We start from the raw sequence: 25375 nt of genomic DNA, 5'->3' as shown, positions 1-25375 counted from the left end.
AATGTTTTTAGAAGGTCTCTTTCTATCAGTCTATAATATATAACTAAACTATTGTTGTATGTAAAGTAAATAAGGTTTTTAAAATGTTTAAGAAGTTTCATTTAAAATTAAATTAAAATGCAGAGCCCCCCGGACCGGTGGCCAGGACCCGGGCAGTGTGAGTGCCACTGAAAATCAGCTCGCGTGCCGCCTTCGGCACGCGTGCCATAGGTTGCCTACCCCTGCAATAGCACCACAAAAGCTACAGAGTACACTATTGCACTTGCAGAAATGCTGTCCTGGGTCACTTCTGCTCCCGTGTCAGCCCTGTTAGTGCTCCATCTGTAGCCTCAAAAATATCTTTTATCATTAGCTCATTTAATTAATGCATGCTTGGATTTGGGAAATGCATGTAATTAAAATGTGAATTAATACTGACTCTGTATCATACAAAAACATGTATGGTGTGAGTGGGGTCTCTAGCCAGCTATGTGAAGCAAAGAAAGAAAAACCTGAGCATAATCATGTGACTGGAGGATCATCACTTTCCAGTTGCTGTGGATGCTGAATACAGATTAATCAAAGCGGGAGAATGAGCTCATGAGTGCATAACTCCAAAGGGATTTGCGACAGAGAGAAATGGAGGTATGGGAAGTAGATGTTTTGTTCCCTGGTTTTGCAGTGGAAAAATCAACCAACTGGGGGCTTCAAGTGCTCCAATAATATCAAAAATACTGACTTACCAATTCTGGCTGGTTATGATTATTCCATTACGTCTAATCAGTGTGTTGGGCCTGATTCTGCTGCCACCGAACATGATGGCAAAATGCTCATTGATTTCATTGAGAACAGAAATAAAACCCTAGAATCTGCTTCTCTATTGCTTTGCATCTTGCATAGCCATTTATATCAGTGACTATGAAGGTTTAAAAAAACACAGTGTGAATGGTAGTGATTCTGATTTGGTAGCATTTATACCCATTTTGTGCCAATGCAAATGACAACTCAACCTGTGTTGGAGCTGAGAATCGGGACCACCATATGGTACAGCAACCATCACTGTTGCTAAGCCTGATGAGAAGAAAGCCAATATATAATGTGATAAATAAAGGGCGGGGGGAAGCTCCCTTTTATGGACACTGAGCCAGCCAATAGCTATAAAATCCCTCTTAGTAGCTGTTCTCTAATTGCTCTACCTGTAAAGGGTTAAAATGTCTCACTGTGATGCATAGGTAAAAGGAAGTGAGTGGGCACCGGGCCAAAAGAGCCAATGGGAAGGCTAGAACTTTTTAAAATTGAAATAAGACTCCCCTTTTGTCTGTCTGTCTGTTGTTCTCCAGGGAGAGGCTGACAGGGCTGCAGTTATGCTGTAAGAAGCTTTGGGCCAGGTCTGAAAAATCATCAGTATACCTAGAAACTACTCATTTAAAACCCCAGATATGTAAGTAGATCAGGAAATGTCTGGGAAGACACAATTAGGTTTATTTCTTTTATTTCTTTATGGCTTGTGGATTCCTCTGTGCTAACCCCACATGCTTTTGTTTTGCTTGTAACCTTTAAGCTGGATGTCAAAAAAAATATCCTTAATGCTTAATCCTTGTCGTTTTTTTGTAATAAATCTAGCAAAAGCCTAAGTTTCCAGATGTTTTTTTTCTTTTTCTTTTTTAATTAATAAAATTTACCTTAAGAACAGAATTGGATTTTTGTGTCTTAAGAGGTCTGTGCATGTTGTTTTATTAGCTGGTGGAAACAGCTGATTTCCTCCCCCCCCCCCCCGCTTTCTCAGCTCTTCCCCACAGCAGAGGTGAAAGGGCTTGAGGGTACCCCACAGGAAAGAATTCCCAAGTGTGTCTTCCGGGATTCTCAAAGGAGTTCTGCACTTGGGTGGTGGCAGCATCTACCAATCCAAGATCAGAGAAAAACTGTAACCTTGGGCATTTAATACAAGCCTGGAGTGGCAAGTATTAATTTTTAGAATCCTTGCAGGCCCCCACCTTCTGCGCTCAAAGTGCCAGAGGGGGGAATCAGCCTTGACATACAGTAAGGGGAAGTGTGGATGCAGTTAGCATCTTTCTGACAGCTGAGTCTGAATTACCCTGCCACAATGCAGAACAAGAAATGTAGGTAGAATCACTGTGGCTGTTTCTCATGACCAATAACTCATTCTCTTCCTTACATGCATGGACTTTTCAAAAAGCTTTGTTGTTCTTTGAAAAAATAAAGGGGAAGAGGTGAGCATGTTATATAATAGTTCCAGGATATTCCTGCTGACATATAAGCTCTGGGAACAAATTAAAATGGCTGGCAAGGTGCATGCTTCTGGATGCACCAGGTTCTTCTCTGTATTCTTTTCAAGTTACTTTATGGAAAACTGGGTTTCAGAATGTCTTTGAAGGGTATCTGAGTGACAGCTAGAGACAGATGTTCCTTTAAAAAAAAAAGTCCACCCAACAGGTCTAGTTCAGTCTGAACGAATTTCCCTCCACTACCCTGCCAATTTGCCTTAACCCTGGTCTGGCAGAATTACCGTTAGCAGAGAAAGGATAGACAAGTTCAGTTCCCATCCCCATGCTGTCCTTGCCCTGTCTGCTGAGATTGTCCGATAAAATGCCAATTACTGCCAGTTATCTTGATGTATTTTGTCATGTGGACACCAGAAACTGGACTGAGACAAGACCTAGACAACTTTTAACTATATGCACACTATTACGACTGGTCTGGGAAGTAAGGCTAACAGCTAATTTTCAAGGACGGAGTCCAACACAAACTAAACAGAAGATTTCTGATGGCTGGATGGATTTCACATTTCTTACTAAAATGTGAAAATCCTGTTTTTGCTTTTTCAGCATCAGAGGTTACAGAACCTTGATAACCCAAAGCTTTAATGGAACCAAGAAACCAAGGGAAACCCAGTCCCTTGATGAGTTTCTTATACCACACATTTGGCATCTATTTAAATTCTTCAAAAAGGACTAAGACTGGTTCAGGGCTAGACATTGGCAAAAGTTCAGAGCATGTGTAGAAAGATATATATATTGGATAAAGATCTTATACCTGAACTAACTTTCACCCCACCTAGCTAAGGGATCATAATAATTCCTTTCCCGAGCCCCCGTTGCTAATCCTGTATAGTTTTATTTAGAATTTTACATTACCAAATATAGCCAAGTATCTGGCACCCTAAGATTTTGAAAAACTATTAATAAAAGAACAGCTTTTCAATATAAAGGAAAAGAATTCTGCTCCATGACAGAAAACTGCATTCTCTGGTAATAACTAAAAGGAAACTTTTCAAAGATTTGACCAGATAGGTATGTCAAGGATCTTATCATTCTACTTGACCTACAACAAAAATCTACATTGCTGATTTGTGGGAATCTGGGACACTAGGGAAAACTATCATATATAACTATGTGTTCAGAATGTATATATTAGGAATGCAGAGATTTGGTTTAAATGTATCATCCCTCCCCCCATCCCAATTTGGGATCTGCAACCTGGATAAACAATGCATTTGACAAAATATATTATATTAAATTACAAAATCACAGTCTGCAACCAGAAAACCTAGCACATTCTAGCAGATGAGACATGTCTGAAACACACAGCCAGGCAGATAATTCCAGCAAGTTCTTACATTATAAACACCGAAAGAAGAAAAAAGAAATCAAGGACACTAATTCTTACAGCAAGCATAATGTTCCATTCAAAAATACTTTTCAATGGACAATAAATCATCCCTACAAGAAACCCATTGTGACCATTATCTGTTTTAGTACATTTCCTGAGTAGATCAGCTGGCTGAGAACTAACCTTGGCCTGCTGCCACAAACACTCTTTATTTGCCCACTTTGCATACTCACTCAGCAATGCACCACTTTTGTACTGTTTGTTTACCAGACAGGAAGTTATACAAATAAACTGGCATTAATAAAGAAAATCACTCAGAAAAGCCTCCTGGATACAAAGGGCAGTAGAATGTTTTCTTATATGAACCTCTGGAGTCAGCCCGAACTGGCTAAAAACTATTAGCATGAGCTCCCCCATCAGATCCAAAACCCATTGAAGTCAATGGAAAGAAGCCTACTGACTTTGAAAAAGCCTCCATTCTTGCTTTTAGTTATGGGCAAAATTTCCAGATACATTCCTCTCCTATTGTCCAGATGGCAGAGCTGGCTTCAGGCACCAGCGCAGCAAGCTCGTGCTTGGGGTGGCCCATGGAAGGGGGTAGCACGTCCGGGTCTTCGGCAGCAGTTTGGCGGCGCATCTCTCAGTCCCTCTCGGAGGGAAGGACCGGCCGCCGAATTGCCGGCGAAGAATGAAGCAGCCGCCGAAGTGCTGCCGATCACGGCTTTTTTTTTTTTTTCCTTCACCGCTTGGGGCGGCAAAAAAGCTGGAGCCGGCCCTGCCAGCTGCACCCTGAAATTAATGTGGAACATGCTAATCAAGAATGGGAAAATATAAAATAAAATTTGAACTCATATAACTCTTTTAAAAAAAATCAAGTTAGGGCTTTAGCTAAGTTCAGCCATTCCAGCAGAATATATAAGAAGCACTGTTTCAACTTTATAGATAGGGGAAAATGAGAGACCAGGCTAAACTCTGCCCTTGGATATAATGGTTTTAATCCACAGACTTCTATGAGATTGCATGGTTTAGATGAGAAGTTAAGATCCTGGCTAGGTCTGGGGGGCAATTAGTTTTGCCATGCCAGATGAGAATTCAACATTTAAAAAAAGAACCTAAATCAGGACAAAAGTCAAAATCTTGAAAATTTTCACAAACCAAAAATCCAATTTTTTTTTAGTGTGGATCAAATGATCCACATTTTAGTGTAAATTTCGTACATTTTCAAAATTAAAAGGTGTTTTGACTAGAAAAACTGAAACTTTGTGGTTTGACAATGTTGAAATGGGATGTCTAAACAATCTTGAAACTCTTTTTGCAAATGCTTGTCTAGTCAGGTATTTTGTTGAACTAAACATTGTTTCATGAACAGCTTTGCTTTCAATAAATCAGCATTATTTTTTGGAAGAGGGGGCAGTTTCATTGAAACATTTCTCATCACTTCTAGACCTCGCACATCAGTAGCAGAGCCAAGATTAAAAATTAGGAGTTTGTCTCTCAGTCCCTTGATGAGATCATTATACCATAAGTTTGGCCTCCATTTTAGATCCTTCAGAAGGGACTAAGATTTGTTCAGGGCCAGAAATAGGCAAAAGTTCAGAGCATGTGTGGAGAGATACATATGTTGGCTAAAGATCATATCCCTGAACTAGCTTTAAACCAACTAGCTAAAAGATCATCATAATTCCTTTCCCAAGCCCCTGTTCCTAATCCTGTATAGTTTTATTTAGAACTTTACATTACCACTTATAGCCAAGTACCTGGCTCCTGAAGATTTTGAAAAACTATCAATAATAAAATAACAGCCTTTCACTATAAAGGAAAAGTACCCTGCTCCATGACAGAAAACTGCATTGAAAAACCTTTCAATCCTTGACCTGATGTGTATGTCTTATATTGTGCCTTGATGCTCATTAAACTGGATACCCCTAGACAGAATGAGTTCTAGGAACATGGGCTTAGCCATGGAGAGGTTAACTACAGTTTCTTCTGAAGGCCCAAAATAATATAGAATTAACTCCTGTATCATTTCTAAAAATCCTTGCAATTTCAGAAGAGATGTTAATTTTCCTGCTGTTCTCTGTAGCTATCATGCACTCTCATTCTGTCACACTCTCAGGGATAAAATAATGGACCAGTTCAGAGATGATATGTTCGGACTTAATCCCGACAGATTCTCACACTTTCAATTTCCACTGTAGTCAATATGAGTTGAAGGCATTTAGCACCACTCAAGATTGGGGCCTTAAACTAGGCCTAGATTACACTACAGTAGACCTGCACTAGTGTGCAGTTTGGAAAGATGCAAATCCCCAAACTGTTAATAAATAATGGCATTTACAGTGCACCAAACATGGCACTCCCCAGTTGAGAGAAAACCACAGAAAAGTATCTATAGAACTGTGCTCTTAGTTTATATTCTACTGCACAGCTCAAGTTTATTTTTCATTATACATTTGTTATCATACAATATCACAATTATATACTTGTATAAACACCCAAATCTGGAAATTTCTAATGTTTCTCCCACATTACTAGTGCAAATTTTCAAAGTTCTAGTGTATGAAGACTAAAATTTAAACAGAAAAATTGCCCCATGAGCAGAAAACTGACACTGAGATTCTACATGGAAAAATACCTTAGAAAGGACTTCTCTCTGCTTCCTTTTCTATGGGAAAATAAATTCTAAGTTGTTTACTATTCTTAGGGTTACCATATTTCAGCAAGCAAAAAAGAGGACGGGAGGAGCCCCGCCCATGTCCTGCCCTGGCCCCGCCCCATCCTGCCCTAGCCCCGCCTCTGCCCCTCCCACTTCCCCCCTCAGAACCTCCAACCCTCCCCCCGCTCCTTGTCCCCTGTCTGCCCCCTCCTAAGACCCCCCCCCAAATGCCCCCCAGGACTCCCACGCCCCATCCAACCACTCTCCACCCCCTGACAGCCCCCCCCGAACTCCCAACCCTCTCCCCCGCTCCTTGTCCCCTGACTGCCTCCTCCTGGGACCCCTGCTCCTAACAGTCCTCCAGAATCCCACCCCCTACCTAAGCCTCCCTGTTCCTTGTCCCCTAACTGCCCCCTCCTAATACCCCCCCCCAAATGCCCCCCAGGACCCTACCCCCTACCTGTACCCTGACTGCCCAAAACCTTATCCACACTCCCACCCCCAGAAAGCCCCCCCCCAACTCCCGACCCCCCCCGTCTCTTGACTGCCCTCTTCAGAACCTCCCTGCCCCTTCTCTGACCCCCTGGTCCCCTTGTTGTTGGCCTTTCTTCGCCTAATGTCTCTGTGAACTTGCTCAGGAACTGCCTGAGCCACTCATCCCGGCACGCTGGGCAGCAGTGGGGGAGGAGCTCCAGACTGCCGGAGGCAATCTGCAAATGCAGGGAGGGAGGGAGGGAGTGAACTCTGCTGCAGGGGGGAGGAGGGGCTCTCTCTGGCTGTCGGAGCCCCATGTAAGTGGCACCATCAGGCCGGCTGCCCTGTTAGCCGCGCGCGCTCTGCATGCAGGGGGGTGGGGGGTGGGGGAGTTCGGACATTTACAAATTCCCCCAGGGCGCTATTTTTAGCTCAAAAAGCCGGACATGTCCGTGGGAATCCGGACGAATGGTAACCCTAACTACTCTCTGTCTAATTTTTACCATCTGTGGGGCTATAGATTGCTCAAAAGTTATCACACTTGGCTCCCCTGAAAATGTGTAGGCACACAGAACATATTGTCATGGGAGCTTACACAAAGTGAACATACACATCCTCTGTGATATGAAAACCCTACATATTGATAGTGTAGCCAGGCTTTCATGTATTCTATAGTCCTGAACCACTGTGCTTCTGATTATTGGAAGTTTAAGCAAGAAGGCACAGCAATAGTATAGCTATAGTCAGCATACTGTTTCTTTCTATTCATTCTCCATTCATCCTGGAATTCAAGTGATTTATTAAAAAAAAACAGGTCATATCCAATTATATTAATGATTTATCATCAAACATACCACTGTCTTTCTCTAGAAGGATTTATTATGGCTGCCTATTGTTCTAGTATCTCTGTACCTTGTACATAAATTATCCCTGCCCTCTTTTTAAGATGAAGTTTATGTATAGTTGATTTATATAGTGATTTAAGTACTCTGATTATTTGAATGGGGGAATTATGATAACTAGAATATATACCAGCAGGGACAAATGCCGTAGTTATTTCAAATGCAAGCCCTATTATCAATTTTTAGATACTATGAACTTTTTTTATTGTACAATTTCTGTGTATATTTGTTATAGTCTATTTTCAAAGCACCACCACCTTCTGCTTCTGATGCCACCAATGCAGTCCCTACCTTGCTTTATGCATGTCTGGCATTCATTGGGCCTCTTTAATTCCAATTTATCTGGGCTAACTACAGTATTTTGTGAAAAATTTTCAACTGTTACTTCACCAATTGCAATGGTTTATGCAGATTATTTCATATGTTTCACCATTCTTTGTAGGCCCTTGACAATTTTCCATGTTTGTCCCATTTATTTGGTGGTTTTGATGTTCAAATCTAAGAGCTTGTTGTATATGACTACTCAATGTGATACAGAACTTATGGGCCAGATCCTCAGCGAGTTAAAATCAACAAAGCTCCATAGAAGTAAACAGAGCTTCTCTGGTTTATAACAACTGAGGATCATGGCCCTATAAGGCTGAGCAGGTTGTCTAAAATAAAGTCTTGTTGTAGTGCAAGACTTAGAGTTCAGTTAGAACTTTTTATTATTTATATGTATCACCATAGCAACTAGGACCCCTTGTCATGAACTAAGACCGCATTGTGCCAGGCACTGTACAAACACAGAACAAAAAATATATAGTCCCAGCCCCAAAGAGATTATAATCTAAGAATAGACACTGGATCTACTGAATGCAGTGATCCTTGTCTATGCTTTCCAATGTTGCCTTGTTTTTTGGCTTTAGCAATGGCATGTTCCGCTTTCCTTCACACAAGTCTAAGATTTTCATTATTTATGCAATTGATCCAGGAAATCTTTTTTGTAGATGCTGAACCTAATTTCATTAAATATGCATAGTATAAATATTTTGAACTGATCCTGAGGAGCTTAAAGCACTTTACAGATGTGGGCAAGCATTAATATAATGAATGTTTAAAATAATTTTTTGGAATATATATATAAAAAAATTGGACTCTGCATGTCTCTGCACATTTCATTAGTCCTATTATCAAAGGGAACAATAAAGTTCTCTTCCCTCACATTTTCCTGAAAGCACAGTCAGGCACTGCCTGCATGTGAGAGAAGGGAAGCTTCATAACAGGACCCACCACTAAGGACCATTTCCACCATGATTACAGCAATACTAGCACATCCCTCATTCTCCCAACATTAACTGAAAATTGGGATGCAGGGCTACGACAATTGTGTTTACACCACTGGGAACTCAGAGAATATATTTGCAACAAAATTAGGCATTGCTTACCAAAGTTCTTGAGGGGCCAGTGCAGAGTGGAAATCAAAACCTTCCCACATTCCTGAGGCCGAGCCAATCTGCTGCAATATTCCTTCCCTGGCCCAAATATGGTGTCCAGAATTAACCTGTGCAATTCAACAAAGACCAATATGGCTAAGCAATTCAAATAGTCATCTAAACTGAGCACTCTTCCAACCAGGCCCAAAGCCTACTTAGACTCAATAAAAGAATTGGGTGCGGAGATTCTGCCACTGTATCGGCAAGTGGGGTAGACATCTATTCTGCTAGTCACCTCCACATTATTCACTATTTTCTCACCACTCTAGCCATTCCTGAACCAGGTGTGAAAATCATAGGGTAGCCCGGAGCATTCCAAAATCTGCCTGCACTTCTGGCAGGTAGGCAAAATGGTATATTTTCTCCTCTCAGGGGGACCATCGAAGTAGGGTATAGCAACATGTCTGCAAACTGGAGCCAAGTTGTTTAAAAATAGCCCATTCCTTACAGAACCTGAATAGAAAGAGAATACATAAGCAGATAGTCTTTCTTTAAATAGCGCCTTATTTTTTCTGCTTGAAATAAAAATGCAACAATCTAACAACTGAATGCTCAGCGTTTTTTTTTTACTTTCCAACATCACTTTGTTGATAAATGATAATGTCTTTAAGTGTAACTTGAAGACACTGTAGTCAAGCATTGCATATAAATGAATGTATTTTGAAATTGAAATAGAATATGTCCCAATGACAGGAGGCTGCTGATGTCTACAATCAAAGTTACAGGCTATTTCTCTTTCATAGCTGCCTTCTTCAATGAAAATAATAGTACTGGATCTGTTTTCATAATTCACTGGGTAATTTATTTTCATAAGAAAGGAAATGCTAAAGCTGATGCCTTTTATCACTGCAACCTTACTTGGATTTTGTACAGACTAATAATTTTATGTCAGTATACCGTGTTTTTGTAACTGTTAAATCACCACAGCAAAGAGACACATTGTCCACATCTTTAAATGGAAAGCTTATAAATACACAAATAACATTCCGTGTCAACTATTTTTACAGGGTTGAATTCACTAAAACTAGCAGCTGTCCATGCTTGTCTTACACTACACAAGTCAAAACATGCTAAATGTTCTCTGATACGTTATGTAAAACATCCGCTGATATAAAACTGAGGTCAGAATTCATGATTCATTTAGTGATTATTTTTACTATGATGTTTCAACTGTAAGTTACCTAGTTCAAGCCAACCTGCAAGAGATTCTTTGCTTGTTTGCATCTAGAGGTAGGAAACACACTCCTTGAAACCAGAACATATGTTTGCATTCCAGGGCTGCTTATTCCATTATCTTTAATGGCCAAACAGCAGTTCCGAAGAGAACAAATAGATTGTGGGAAAAATACTCTATAAACTATTCTTCCTATATCAGTATAATTGCAAGAACTAGACTATCCAATTGATTACATGACCAAGTAATCACCACTGCGGCTATGCAGCAGTTTATTTTAAGGCTGCCAGTTGCTAGCTGGTGGTCTGTTAAATTTAAATTCCGTCATGACTCCCAAACACTCTGAGTCATGGCTCTTGGGAACTGGCCTCATCTCATTGGACACTGGTAAGAAGCATTTTGTACGTCTTTTTCATAAAAACTGAGGGATCTCTGAATACATTTTTGTACATTGGTCTGAGGGTTTGTTTTTGAGGATGTCAACCATAGTTGCCTCTAGAGTCTCCAATTACTTCCTGTCTAAAAGCCTGAACTTTAAGGGGAGGGCGGAATGGGGGCAGTATTGTCCAGCTTGCCAGGGGAAAAGGAATAGTACTTTGTGGGTAGGGTGAGAGAGAGGCTTATTGACTGCTCATTGTAGGGTTCCTAGGCTGGAACCCAGTGCAGAGGCCTGCGTTCCCCTACCAGCTGTTGGGCAGTGGCACCGTTAAGGAACAATGAGAGGAAAGACTGCATGGGACAGTAGGTCCAAAGAAACTGATATCCCAGAAGGAGAGGACTCCAGTGATCTGGCTGGAGGGTCAAGCATGAAGTGGGAGAAATTCTGTTTTGAGAGAGCAAGACAGAGAATAACAGAGTGCAATTACAGGAAGGGGTGTCGGTCTGGCAGCTGCTCCTCAGATGCAGCTAAAAGGAGGCACTCCTGCAGTGAATTGAGCATTTTGTGATAGATGGAATTAATGCAAGAAAGAAGAGTTGTATGTACTTGTCTGTATTTTAGATACCTTGAAAATACAGGCAAATCACAATGATACTGTTACAGCAACATCATTCTCACGTGGTCTGGTAATAGTATTGAAATGTTACTCCTGAAAAAGATGTTGAAAAACCATGGCAGCATATACTGTAAGTAGATGTTGATATGTGTGCCCTCACTCTGTTAATCCCCATTGATTTTTGGAAGCATCCATTTTGTGAAGTTACCTTATTGGACAGTTATTTAACATCTTTAGTAAACAAAAGGTGTTTCTATAAAAACTAATGAAGTCTTATTAATTCTCAGAAGCAAGTTTCTTCACACTGTCCTGCCAATGAGCCTCAAGTCTGACCAGGAGAGACCATCTCTGAAACCTTGGCCACTCATTCCTTGGCCTCTTGACTTAGATTACCAAAATAATGGCTAATTAGTGACAACAATGCATTTGTGTGATGTGAATGCTTCTTCAAAAATCTACTGGAATCAATCTCTGTTTAAAGGAAAAAGAAACTTACAAGATATACAAATGGTAAAGTTTCTAGTGATGGATCTCAAAACAACGATGAAGCTAATGGGTCTTCTCATAACAGCAGCCACAAAAATAGCAAGCAATCATTAAAAATAGATAAATGTTATATACGTGGAATTATGTTCATTCAATTAAGCATATAGTGATATGCGCTCTGAGGCTGCAATTTCACAGATGGTCCTGGTGATAACACTAATTACTTAGTTTTTGCATAAGAGTTAGTATTGGGATAGGTTCTTACATATGACATTGGTCTAATTATAACTACATGGAATTAATTTCTGCTCTGTTAGAGATGATTGCTGTTTCTATGATGTTCAAATAGTTTTGACTACCAAAACTATCTTTTGATTTTTTTTTTTGCATGAAGATTGTCCCTCATGTATAAAAGTTAGGGGTTTTGTACATGCTATGACTGATGGCAGGAAAGGTTGTTTTATACTTTCAGGCTGCTGGAAGTATTTTGTTACAGGGTTAGAATTAACATTGATTGGGTGGTAGGGAATAGGTCACTTTCTATTTAATGGTCTCTGTTTATGACTTGGATGTAAAGATTTAGTGTGCAAATTGTTTATAAAAGTTTAATAGCTGTTGGATGAGGAATTAATAACGTGTGTAATAATATGTTGTGTTTGAATTGCATATAGAACTTTAATTCTAAATCAGTTGTGTTTTTTTTTCCCTGACAGGATTACCTTAAAGTTCAGTTCAATCAATATTTTCCAAAAGGGTCGATGAACCTTCTGTTTTACTGAAACAAGAAGCAAATGAGCCTGATTTACTGGAAGGGTTCTAACAGCATAACATGGGCTCTGGACCCTTGCATGGTGGAAAGTCCACCTGGAGCAATAGCCTATAATCATAAACTGCTTGCAAATCCTACAACCCAGAATTTGGTTAGGCCAGCTGCAGGAGGTGTGGGGATCAGGGGACACTGGAAAGGCACTGATTGAATGCATTCCCCAGGTCTACTTTGGTGCTGGACCTATTATGGAGTCCTGATTCTGATTTAAATCTGACCAACCCTGATACATTGAAGCAGCAGCCCTGCCATCTACAATTTCCCAAGAATTGAATTCCCAGCAAATGCAAGTGAACTCAGTTTGTTTCCTACTTCAGATCACATCTACAGGAGTGTACTAAGAACCATGTGTGTGTTTAACATAGATATTTCTGATTAAAACAAGTCAAACACTTTCAATCACAGTAACGTTTAACATATATTAAAAGAACAAAAAACTAAGAAAGAACAAAAGTAACATTCTCTGTAGGACCACACACATAGCAGGCTGCATTTCAGTATAAAATGTTAGCTGCCTGAGAACAGGGAGGGGAATTCTCTCTATTTGAACATGCAGTACACATTGCAGCTACAGAGACCACAGCAATGCTGTAACTCCTTTGTTTCTCTTTATCAATATGAAACTCCTTTGTTTCTCTTAACCAACAGAAATGATATTGGTTGATAAACTTGAATGATAGAAATGGAATACAATTTTGAACTCTAAGAAACCAAGAACACAGAGAATCTAGATATAATTGCTTCCTTTAAATAAATCCATAATTTTGATATACTTCATTTTTGATAATATACAGTGGTAAGGAGCACATTTTTATTCTTGTTACTGCTTATTCACTCCTCTTCTCATGCGACTGCCTCCTCTTATATGCAACTCTTCCTTTATCCTCTCCAGCTGTTGCTCCGCTTTTTTCCTCCTGCTTATTCCCACCAGCTGTTTCATGTGAATCTCCTATTCATCCTTTATCTCAGTTGACAGTCTTCCTTGTACAATCTTTAATTATTGCTTTCTCTCCATGCGTAATAGACACAAATGGCTGTTTGAATTATTTTCACAACACTTTGGATTTCACCAGTTTTAATTACCTAGTCATATTGGGTGCAAACAATTTACATACCATCATACAGCAGAAGGATGAAGAACTTCATGTCTAAGGGCCACATTCCACTACTGGAACTATCCAGGCAGACATATGCACTCTCAGAGAACCTGCTGATTTTAATAGGATTCTGAGTGGCAGACTGGTCTGTAGACATAGATCCAATTCCAGGATGTGGCTCTCACAATTACTGATGGATGAACTTGTATTGCAGTGGAGGTGTAGCTCAGAGAAACATCTCAACAGCTGCTTTTATTTCTTGTCCTTTTTTGCAGTCTCTGTATTTGTTTCACATTCTACCTCATTCTATACCCTACATTTTAAATTGCATTATTTTCTTCTATACTCCTTTATTCCTCCTCCCAACCTCCCTTAGTGGCAAGCAAAGACCAAGGTTGTATTGCAACCCCAGACACCTGGGCAGGTGGAAAGACTACCCTTCCCCCTCCAATTCAAGATGAAGAACACCATTTATTCAGCATCACTCTGATTTAATGTGTCACCTGGAATTGGGAGATCAATTTGAAGGCTTAAAAGGTAGCCTTGTGTTCATCATATAGGAAGTCTTACAGCTCCTGCCCACTGTGTATTTCCTTTCTCCTCTTACTCCATGTACAAGATCTCATGGGCCAGACCCATGTAAATCTATCTCACTTAGCAAACTGCCCCCTGGCCTGCACCATTCCCAACACTGCTTGCATACAAAAAAAATAATAATTTGAGTGATTTATTAGCCCAGTTTCACACCCCGCAAGATGTGATAAGCGACATCATTTTTTATCTTAACATGGAGAGAGGAGTTATCCATTTGGGAACCGCCAACAATGAAATAACATGAATGAGAGACAGAGACTAATACCATTCCACACACTGAAAGAAGGATTGCAGTCACATACAGACATCCACATGCAATGGAGTTTGTTCTTCATTTTATTACAGACATTTATATAGTACCTTTCAATGGAGGATCTCAAAGTCCTTTTCAAACACTAATTATTTATACCACTGTGAGGTAAGGAAGCTTTATTATGCCCATTTTACTACCTGATGTACACAAAGCCCAAGATCACACAGTGAGCTGACAAGAAAGGGTGCAAATTCCCTGTACTCTGGCCTAATTACTAGATTGTCTTCTCTTTTCTTATTAAATTAACCTCATTTCAAGCAAATTCCCACTCCCCTCATATCAGTTTATAAAGATTTCCATTTATTTAATGAGGAAGGAGAGGAGAAAACAAAGAAAAAAGATATTAAAAAGAAGATGAATGCTTTTTTTGTTTAATTCCAGGAGAAACTGAATTAGAAGTTCAGTTAGTAGAGCCTTCCTGGCTATGCAGGAGGAGGGTGGTAATACCTGATCAGAAGCACATTATCGCTCATTTAGAAAAGAGTGGAGTGCACCATACTGGCTAATTTAAATGGCATACTGCAGTATATATGTTAGGTGGCTTAAGGATCTCATCCCTTTCTATAGTTAGAAGACAATGCCCCTAAGAAACTGTTGGTTGTAGTAGCTGAGTTCTTCTCCTAACACATTACTAGATATCCCAATTAAACGTTCTGCTGTGCAACCATGATGCACTTTGGGAGTTTTGCATGAGTAAACACAAAGTTATGATTTCAGAATTTGGCCCACTGTTGTTAATTCTTTACTATAATTATAGGGCCAGATTTACAGGTACCACGTACTGTTTGCACTGCTTTAGCACTGTGCTGAGTCAATAGTTGCTTTATGTCATAGGAGCAGCAGAAGGCAACGAGAATGCACTGGTGAACCTAGTCCACTGTGTTTTCATTTTAGATACTGTGATATAGGGCCAGAAATCGTTACACAACTAGCAGGCTAATTGACCCAGATTCAACCTTTAGAGACATATTAGTAGATAATGATTGTGGCTTTTTGTGCATTTACATATATATTGTTAGATGTGGACAATGTAACCAAACAGTTCCTGTCTGTCGCTTTATTCCGTTAATTTAGAGATCAAAGGAGATGTTAACATTTAGATGAAATGTAAATGTAGTAATATTATTGACTTTATTTCTCTTTGAAGTTTGTAGTAAACTACTGTAAATGGTGGGAAATGGACAGTTGCATTATACTAACCCATGTAGCTAATTATCAGTGATGCTTAGGACATAGGTGGTCTACTTCAAAGCCACAATGTTTCACCTGCCATAAAAAGGCTGCCAGAGAACTACAAAAAGAACTCTAGGGCCCTGATCCTGTATCTCAGATCTGCTTAAGCTTCATCAGGGGAAGTTTGAGTCACAAGACTGAGGTCTCCAGTTCCATTCTGGATCACCCTGATATTGGACGTTGGATTATAACCTATGGAAATAATTCAGAAAGAACTCTTTGCAACTCTGAAGCTCACCACCTCTACTGTGAAACTGACCTAAGAACTTTATTCGTATCTGTATGTATAATGATTTTTTAACCAATACTCTCTTTTTCTAAAAAGAATCTTAGTTTAGTTAATAAGAGTTGGCTGTAAGCATGTATCTGGGTAAGATCTAAAATATTAATTGATCTGATGGGCAATGTGTCCAATTCTTTCGGATTGGTAGAACTTTTTTATATGATGAACAAGATTTTCAGTGATCATCATCATATTTGACTGGGCTATCTGGGTGGTAGCCCAAGGCTGGGTTGCTTTAAGGGAACTGTGTTTTGGCTTCTGGGTAACCAGTAAGGTATTGCAGAAGCTGTTTTGTTGCTGGCTTGGGGAATCTAAGTATTAGAACAACCATCAGTTTGGGGGATTGTCTGCCCCATTCTTTGCAGTTTGCCTTGATTGAGCATTCTTAGTGTGGCCTCCCTGGAACCCGGGTTACAGATGGTTATACATTCTGCCACTGATATCAAGTTTTAGTATGTCATACTATGAACAGAAAGAATCACTCTTCTTTCCCAAATCTAAATCATATTATATTGCACTTTCTGATACAAAATAATAGAGCTTGGAGGGAGAACACATGTCACAATGTGTTGGTTTGGCAGATCTGAAAGAATAGAACTTTTTAAAAAACTGTAGATAAAGAACCCAAGTATTATGGAGGGACTTTCAAAAACAAAAAAGGCTCTGATACAGCAAACCACTTAATCACTTTGTTCATATTCAGCAAAGCACTTAAGTATATGTTTAAACTTTAGGCATGTGCTTAAATCTCATTGAAATCAATAAGACTTAAGTACATATTTAAGTGCTTTATGGAATCAGGATCCACTTAAGCACTGTGATTTGCTAAATCAGGGACTAAATTTATAAAGTCTCACTTGTCAAGAAAAAAAAAATAGGAACTGTGTATTTAGAAGGTAATTGGGATGATTAATGAAGTAAATCACACACCACTTGTTTAAGAAGCACCTGACATTCTGAAGAACTTGCTTCACATCTTTGGAAAAAAAATACTGCAGCCACCTTACAAATCACCATTGGAACAATAATACATCAAAATGCTTATCTTTCCTCTCAAAGTGTGCAAATATGTCTCTTTTGGCATTCGCTGAAGGATATAGACCATCAAGTTCTCACTCAGCTTAATATTTTTAGGTTGGGTAAAATCCCCCTACACACACACACACACACACACACACACACACGATGCACAAACAGAATACGTTATCTGGTCTGACAGTAGCATATAATGTCATCACTTCTTTTTCCCCCAAATCTGTTGTAATGAAAAAAATATATATATTTTACATCAACCTCAAATGTTGCTCCATTTGAGGATGTCATAACACTTCTCCTTCAATCCAGGACTCAGATGTCAAGCTGCATCATAAGGCTTTTTAGCCATCGCCTTGAGTTTTTGCAGATTGAGTCTGGAGTTGTCTTTAGCTCTGGCACATTTTTAAAGAGATGACTGGCTGTCCTGCCTGACACCTTCCAGAATGCTATTTCTGTTTTGAAAAAAAAAGCTAACTAGATTATTTTGAAGTAATGTTTTTACACATTTACACTATGTGTCAGTGTATGTTATGTTTTGCCATGCCACACATACACACAATAGTCACCATTAAAATTAACATTTACAGCAACACTGTATCTGAGATACCAGTTATTTTGTGTTCTAAGTATTGGGTGGGGAGATGAGGATTTACTGTCTCTCAGATACAGTGCTGAGTTAATTGTTGATAAAAGTTGAGATTTAATGGTGACCACTATACATAGGCAACATACTAATACACATACATACAGAGTTCTTACTTGTACAGTGCATAAAAGCAAATGCACATCCTTTGCAGACCTTTTTACAATTCAGCGAAATTTTTCAAGATTTAGAATGAATTCATATAATCCATTTCTTCCTAGGCAAGGAGACCACTTAAGAATATTCAGTGCTGTGTCAGACAGTGATGACTTGATGCATCCAAGTCCTGGTCTATAACAAGACAATTCACACTTGGCAGCATTAGTGAAACTTTCCAGAACTGTAGTGCTGAGATTATGGCTGTTGACAGCTTCTAGCCCCATTAGAGAATATTATGATGTTTTAGTCTACATAACACTAGAATAAGCCTTCCCTGAATTAATTTCACTGTATAATGTTGTGCTTGACCTTTTGTTTCCTTTGTATCATATAATTTTAAAGAGAATGCCTAGTTTTCTTGTTTGCTTTATTAGAACTCTGTATTATTAAAACTCTTTGTAATTGACTCTGGCTTTTATCCTCCATTCTCATTAAAAATATAGATGCCTACATATGCAAAAAAACATGTTTTTCATCTCTTTTAAATACAGTGCTTTAGTAAGCACTTCTAGTAAGTGGAGAAAATCTTTTTATTATGCAGAAATTTGCAATGCACATCAAATGGTATAACAAGGACCTTGTTTCCTTCTTTTTCAATAGCTAGAGTTTCACTACTATTTTTTTTTCAAGTCAGTTTAGAGTCCAAGAAGGGTGTTTGTTTGCCAGTGCTCAAGTTCTTCCAGGTACAGCATGGGCATAGGAAAAGCATGGGTTCAACTACAATGTGTACTGGAGCATGGCAGAGAAAATTTCCTCCACAAAGGACCACCTCTAGGGTCTGTAGCCATATTGTATAAGTCATTGACATCACCAACAAAGTGCCAATTATTGCCTGTTATGATAGCAACTTAATAATGTGCACACCTGTCTATTATGAGCTGAATTGCAATCAACATGCAGTTCTTCATTCAGAGTTTTTGGTTCCAGTCAGGAAATCCACTAACCTCTGTGTCTGAGTAACTTCCCTATTCACCCACGAAAGCTTATGCTTCAATACGTCTGTTAGTCTATAAGGTGCCACAGGACTCTGTCGCTTTTTACAGATCCAGACTAACATGGCCACCCCTCTGATACTTCCCTATCTTTAGCTCAGGTGGGTCCGGCTTCATTGAGTTGAAAGACCTAGCCTGCACTGTTTGCAGCCTTCTCCCCCTGCCTCAGTCAGTTGTCTCCTTCAAGCCTATCAGCTTTTTCAGTGATACATCCAGAGCCACCCCTCCCTCACCCCCAGTTCTCCTTCCTTGCTGCCAGGGGCACCTTCTCAGGGTCCTCTGATCTGTTAAGGGTCTCAGCATTGGCAATACAAAAAGAGTTAACTTTGGTGTTGCCTGGAAGAAGCATCTCCCCATAATGGCCCCAACTGCTTTGATGTCTACCTGAAGCTATCTTATCTCTTAGTCATCATTTCTTTTCCTGCCAAGGCCAAACCCCAAATCCGCTCTTACTTAGTCTTTTGAGTTCAAGTAGGCAGCAATATAAAACCAATTGGGGAAACTGAGTCACGCATAAACTAAGAAATAATACAGACATTGTCCCAGTGTGTCGTATCCTACTCTTAACCAGCCACCCTAATGTGTAAGTGTAACAAACGTCATCTTCACTGACACACTGGGGTTTGAACTGGGGACTTTTAGAGCTAAAAGCTGTGTAACTACAGTTCGAACTAATGAACCACATTCTGTGGCTGAGGTCTGTAACAACTCATTCTCAGTGCATCATAATATACACTGACCAGTGAGTTAAACAAGTCTTCTCTGATAGGTTTTCAACCTTCTAGAGGAACCAGCTAGTGACTGATCTATACCTTTGTTTATTAACTCATAGGAAAATGACTCTCTCGTTCACTTTTTACTGACAGCATAGATCTTGCAGCCTCCAGTCACACACTGGACTCAACTCCTCACCCCCATCCTTCATTCTTAGTCTAACCACTCATTAGATGGATTTTCTGTCTAGCCTTGTATAGTTTGAGTTTGCTGAGATGCTTTAGCTTCCATGGTAGAAATGGTATAATCAGTGGATTAAGACTTCCAATATGGTCAGATCAGATAGGATTTGTGTCAAGCTGCCGCTTTGAGTTTAATGCTAGATATCCGCTCCATATTCTTGACTCTCAGAATGACACATTTAGTGCCTGGATGCCATGTTGTTTGACATACTATAAATACATAGGTAGCTAGACAGACAGACCTTAAATCATAGTCTGAACACACTTATTGGTCTTATTCTGATTTTCTAAAGTAATCCCTGACCAAATCCACTACTCCATCACATTCTGGGTGATATGTGATGTGGCTGTCACTACCATTTTTGTAATGAGTAGGATTAAACACAATCAACATAATCAAAAATATTTTTTCGTTATATTCTTTATCATCTGCGCACATTTCTTTTTGTCAGTAATAAACATACGTGATTTAGGAAAAAACAACAACTATTGGCCTATTTATTTGGTGAGGTAAATGCCAGCAAATGTGTCTTGACACCTATAGCAAAACGAGGCCTGAGGGGCACCATGCATCAGATTATATCAGATTAGCCAATATTGCATCACAGCTCAGATTCATAAGAGACACACTGAAGGGTCCCGCTTTTGCCTTCTGACAAGGTGGTCACCCTATAGGACAGCAGTACAACAATGGCACTGTTTGAATTTCTCTTCTTCAGACCTTATCAGCTTTTTTTGTTTTGTTTTTCGTTTTTTAAACCTTTTTTCCCCCCTCTGATTGCTACAAATTTCTAAATGAAGGGCTACATCCAAACTACTCTTACTGGAGCCCAGCAGGCTCGTGGGACAAAATCAGCTTTAATCCTCCTTCATCGATCCCTGGTGTAAAGTAGAGAAGGCTTAGAGATGCTCTGTTTTATGCTGGTTGTCAGCAACCCCAACGGGCAATGCCAGTAGCCTAGAACAACAAAGTGGTCTGATTATGACCAGAATCTAGCCTCAAACTGATAAAATAGAACTGTACTAAACATTTGGTGTGAAAATTGAAAAAGTAAAAACTGGCTTGAAGTTTTATCAGAAATTCTTCTTAGGTTCCAAGAACAGTTTGCTTATCTTCGTGCACTGTTTACTTGATACTGGACCCTATGTTTGAGAAAACAAGGAATAATGTGTGGGTTTTGCATCAAAATTATGCAAAATCCCATTTTACTTAGTTTTGAAATGCAACCAAAAATAGGTGAGAAACTTATCAGTTTCAAGTGAGATTTGCTTTTGAGTTTCTTTGAACTCAGCTTCAAAGTGAAACCAGAGAAGTGTGAATCCGTATACATCAAAACTGAATTAAAAAAAATGGCATGGCTCCCCAGCTCACCTGGCTTTAATTTTATTTTTCAAATTATTAAAATCAGTTGCTAATTTAGTAGAGTGAAATGTGTCTTATTTTCTTGTTGAAAATGTCTCCTGCTTGATGTTGTAATGAAACTGTTTGACACTTTGAACACGATAATAATTTAATTTAATTTCTTTAATAATTAAAGTAGCAGCTATTTTTAATGTCTTAGAAAAAATGATTCCAGACTACCACCACTGCTACTCTAATTAGTACTTTTCATTCCAAACTAGAACACATTTTAAAAAAAAAAGCTTCAAATTTCCCATGGAACAGAAATTCTCAGTTTCCACCAGTTCTATGCCTAGATCTTTGGCTGTTTTGTCCATATAGAGTCAAATTTTGGTTTATAGTAAAAGATAAAATGTACAAAATGAGTTTTTATTTATCTTGTAAACTCTCTTGTCCTTGTTCAGAACTCACCCTGATTTAAGACAACTATAACTCTAGCCACTACTGCTGATGTTTACCATTGTAAGTGAGAGGAGAATCAGGTCTTTTTCCTCCTTATCCCTTTGAGGTACTATAAACAGGACTTTTATAGCCTACCTACTGAATTCTTTCTAACAAGCCTACCTACTGAATTCTTTCTAACAAAGGTGTAATTGAGAGATCATGGAAGCAAAATACCTCCATAATCAAAACCAGAATTGAATAAGAGTGCCTAGGTCTTTCTGATCATAGACAGGTTCACTTATTCTCTTTTGGGCAAGCAGAAAGCATGGTAGTATGGAATTCATTCTATGGGCTGGTGTCTCACCTATAAGTTGGAGGAGCTTCATAGAATTAAATGGAGCTAGGTCAATTTACATCAGCTGAGAGTCTGGGTCCTTTACAGGGTGACCCAAACACTACAGAAATGCCATTTTTGTTTAAATATGTGTGTTTTATCTCTAGTATACATTTCTGCATGTCTTGCTTCTTTCAAGACTACATAAAAGAGGTGCATTACCTGTGGTTCTGAAGGTGACACAATATAAGTAAAGACACAAATGGTGGACACTTGATCAAAATATGTAATTTGTACCTCTGGGTGATTTGAAACCCCAGTACACAGGTGAAATATGCTTGTTGTCTTGCACATTAGGATAGTACAGGCATGTTCCCTTCTCTGTTAGCCATCTTAGAGGGTTAGGGCGATTCATCCTCCTACCCCCTTTCCCACGGGGTGGTGAATTTACATTCCTGGGGGATACTAGAACGGAGGAATTTCTGTGCCTCCAATTGTGCTAGTCTCCTGCACAGGTGATCAGAGTGAAGAGTGGTTTCTTAACATCTCCTTGCCACTCCTCCCCTTGCATCGATAGTTGGGCCAGGCACAATCTTATCTTAGAAAGGGAATAAACAGTATTCCTGTTACATTTTTTCCTAGCTAATCTCCTTAATTTCTTTCATCAGTAATTATGAGGGTTTCTTTTAGTGATTTCTATTATTTATGGGCTCCACTCTGTTAGAAACATAAAAATGTTCTGTTATGGACTATTGTGCTCTGACACTTCTTGGTCTTTCACCACCTGCATGATGTTCTCATTAGCCTTCTAACCTGTGTGTGTAAATTACACTAAACATTAAATTTTTTAAAAGTCCTCTCTTACAAGCTTATGGTCCATGGTGTACTGTGCACTGGTAGCTTTAAGTAATTTAGAAAAAAAAATATCAAAACAGCCAGGATAATCCCTGATAAGTAACAAGACTTGTGACATGGTGATGCAAAGAGCTACCTTTCAAAATACTTTGTGTACCGAATGCCTATTACAGAACTGTTAGGATGATAAAGTGGAGCACCAGTGTTTTCAATAACACCACTTCAAAATACACAGCATGTGCATTCTTATTACCCATTTTTTAACAAAGAAATACTATCCAATTTTCTGAATATTTCAAAAAGGAATTTCTTTCAGAGAAGCAAAAGGCATTTGCTGGAAAACACACATCATTTAGTGCAGAAAAAACAACAACACAAATAACACTACTCTACAGCCAAAATGCTTCAGAAATAAATGTAGTCAAACTTTACTAATTCTGGGTCACTGAGAACGAAAATGATGCTTAAAATTGTTGATTGGCACTAGTTTTCAAGATATGCTATCGTGTCAGTATATACGACCCTTGACTTGGGAATGGTGGAGGATAAGTGAGTTATAAAGGGAAGGGATCTCAATTTAAATCAGAAATGACTAAAATACATCTTTGACTGGATCTATGAATAAATCTATGACTGGGTTTGGACAGTACTTGCTTTTTAGGCAAAACAATGAATGATGCAATCTGAAGCTGGTATTGCGTCATACATGATAGGAATTGCATCATGTTATTCCTAGAAGTCATGGATGATGCAATCATAACGAAGCTTACATCACTCTGCTGAATAAATTGCCTTCTATCAGCTCTAGAAATCATACAGTGTCGTGCTCTCTTATTTGTCAGTGTTTGATTTTGCAAAAGGACAAATTTCTGTTTAGCCAAAGTGAGCAGAGATGCCTCGTACTTGTGTGAACAGTGCAGATAACTTCTGCTATGTTTGTGGTGAAGTGACTTTTGCATCACAAAAGCGCAGTATAACCACCATGGTTAAGAAAACCTATCACCTTTATTTTGGCCGCAAAATTGGAGATTAGGACAAGAGGTGGGCCCCACACATATGCTGCAACACTTGTGCAACAAATCTTCGCCAGTGGTTGAACAGGAAAAGGAAATCTATGCCTTTTGCAGTGCCAATGATTTGGAGAGAGCCAACAGATCATACCAGCAATTCTTACTTCTGCATGGTGCTTCCAGTTGGGAAAGCTGTGTCAAAGAAGAAAAAGTGGACTGTGCATTATCCAAACATTCCATCAGATATATGCCCAGTACCCCACGGAGAAGGACTGCCGGTTCCTGATGCACCAGAATCATTCTCACTTGAGTCAGACGAGGAAGAGGAAGAGGATGAAACTTCTGGTCCTGAACCATCAATGTCACAGGACCCACATTTTCTCCCACCATCCTCCTCCTCTGAACTACACATCATAACACAAGGTGAACTGAATGACCTTGTCAGGGATTTGGAACTACCCAAGAGTAAGGCAGAGCTGTTGGGCTCCAGACTACAGCAATGGAATCTCCTGGCAGGTGATGTTAGGGTTTCCATGTTCCGTGACCGTCAAAAGGATCTTGTCCCATTCTTCTTCATGGAAGGTGATCTTGTAGCCTGCAACAACATCGATGGTGTGATGGCTGCCCTCAACATCGTTCACGATCCAGATGAGTGGAGACTGTTCATTGATTCATCGAAGACGAGTCTTAAAACTGTTTTACTGCATAATGGCAATGTTTTGCCATCAATTCCAGTTGGTCATGCAGTCCATATGAAGGAAACCTATGACAACATGAAACAACTTTTGAGGTGCATAAACTATGACCAACATCAGTGGCAACTTTGTGGCGATTTGAAGGTTGTTGTTCTCTTGCTTGGTCTGCAGACTGGATACACAAAGTACTGCTGTTTTCTCTGCGAATGGGATAGTCGTGCAAGAGATTCCCACTACATCAAGAAAGATTGGCGATTCCGACAGTCATTGGAGCCTGGGAGGAAAAGTGTTCAGCATCCACCACTTGTTGAATCAAGGAAGATTTTGTTACCACCCTTACACATCAAGCTGGGTCTGATGAAGAACTTTGTCAAGGCCATTGACAAAACACAAGCAGCTTTCAAGTACCTCCGTGGAAAATTTCCAAGGTTAAGTGAAGCTAAGATAAAGCAAGGTGTCTTTGTTGGTCCTCAGATTCGTGAACTTCTTCGAGATGATGCATTTGACCATGCACTGTGTGGCAAGGAAAAGATGGCATGGAAAGCCTTCCAATAAATTTTCTCGGAAACAACAAGGCAGACAACTACAGGTTGTTGGTGGAAAACCTCCTCAAGGCATACAAAAGCCTTGGATGCAACATGTCAGTAAAGATACATTTTTTGCACTCTCATCTAGATTTTTTTCCACCGAACTGCGGAGCAGTGAGTGACGAGCATGGCGAGCGATTTCACCAGGACATTGCAACAATGGAGAAACGCTATCAGGGCAAATGGAGCCCATCAATGCTTGAATA

At 39.5% G+C, this 25375-nt stretch overlaps 1 protein-coding gene across 3 annotated transcripts in view; it reads right to left on the bottom strand.

Moving 5' to 3' along the window:
* The window catches only part of CDH18 (cadherin 18), a 922085-nt gene that overhangs the window by 795487 nt on the left and 101223 nt on the right, over nt 1-25375 (bottom strand). Inside the window, exon 1 of one of the 3 annotated variants that reach the window (XM_054020315.1) lies at nt 9069-9150. The exons of the other annotated variants lie outside the window; for them this stretch is intronic. The gene's annotated coding sequence lies outside the window, so the exon portion shown is untranslated. Of the gene's footprint in view, nt 1-9068; nt 9151-25375 lie in introns of those variants that run through there. 3 annotated transcript variants of the gene reach the window in all.

Source organism: Malaclemys terrapin, chromosome 2, assembly GCF_027887155.1.
Source record: "Malaclemys terrapin pileata isolate rMalTer1 chromosome 2, rMalTer1.hap1, whole genome shotgun sequence".
Classification (NCBI taxonomy): Eukaryota; Metazoa; Chordata; order Testudines; family Emydidae; genus Malaclemys; species Malaclemys terrapin.
The sequence above is the reverse complement of the archived record's forward strand: the minus strand, read 5'-3'. Positions and strand labels throughout refer to the sequence as shown.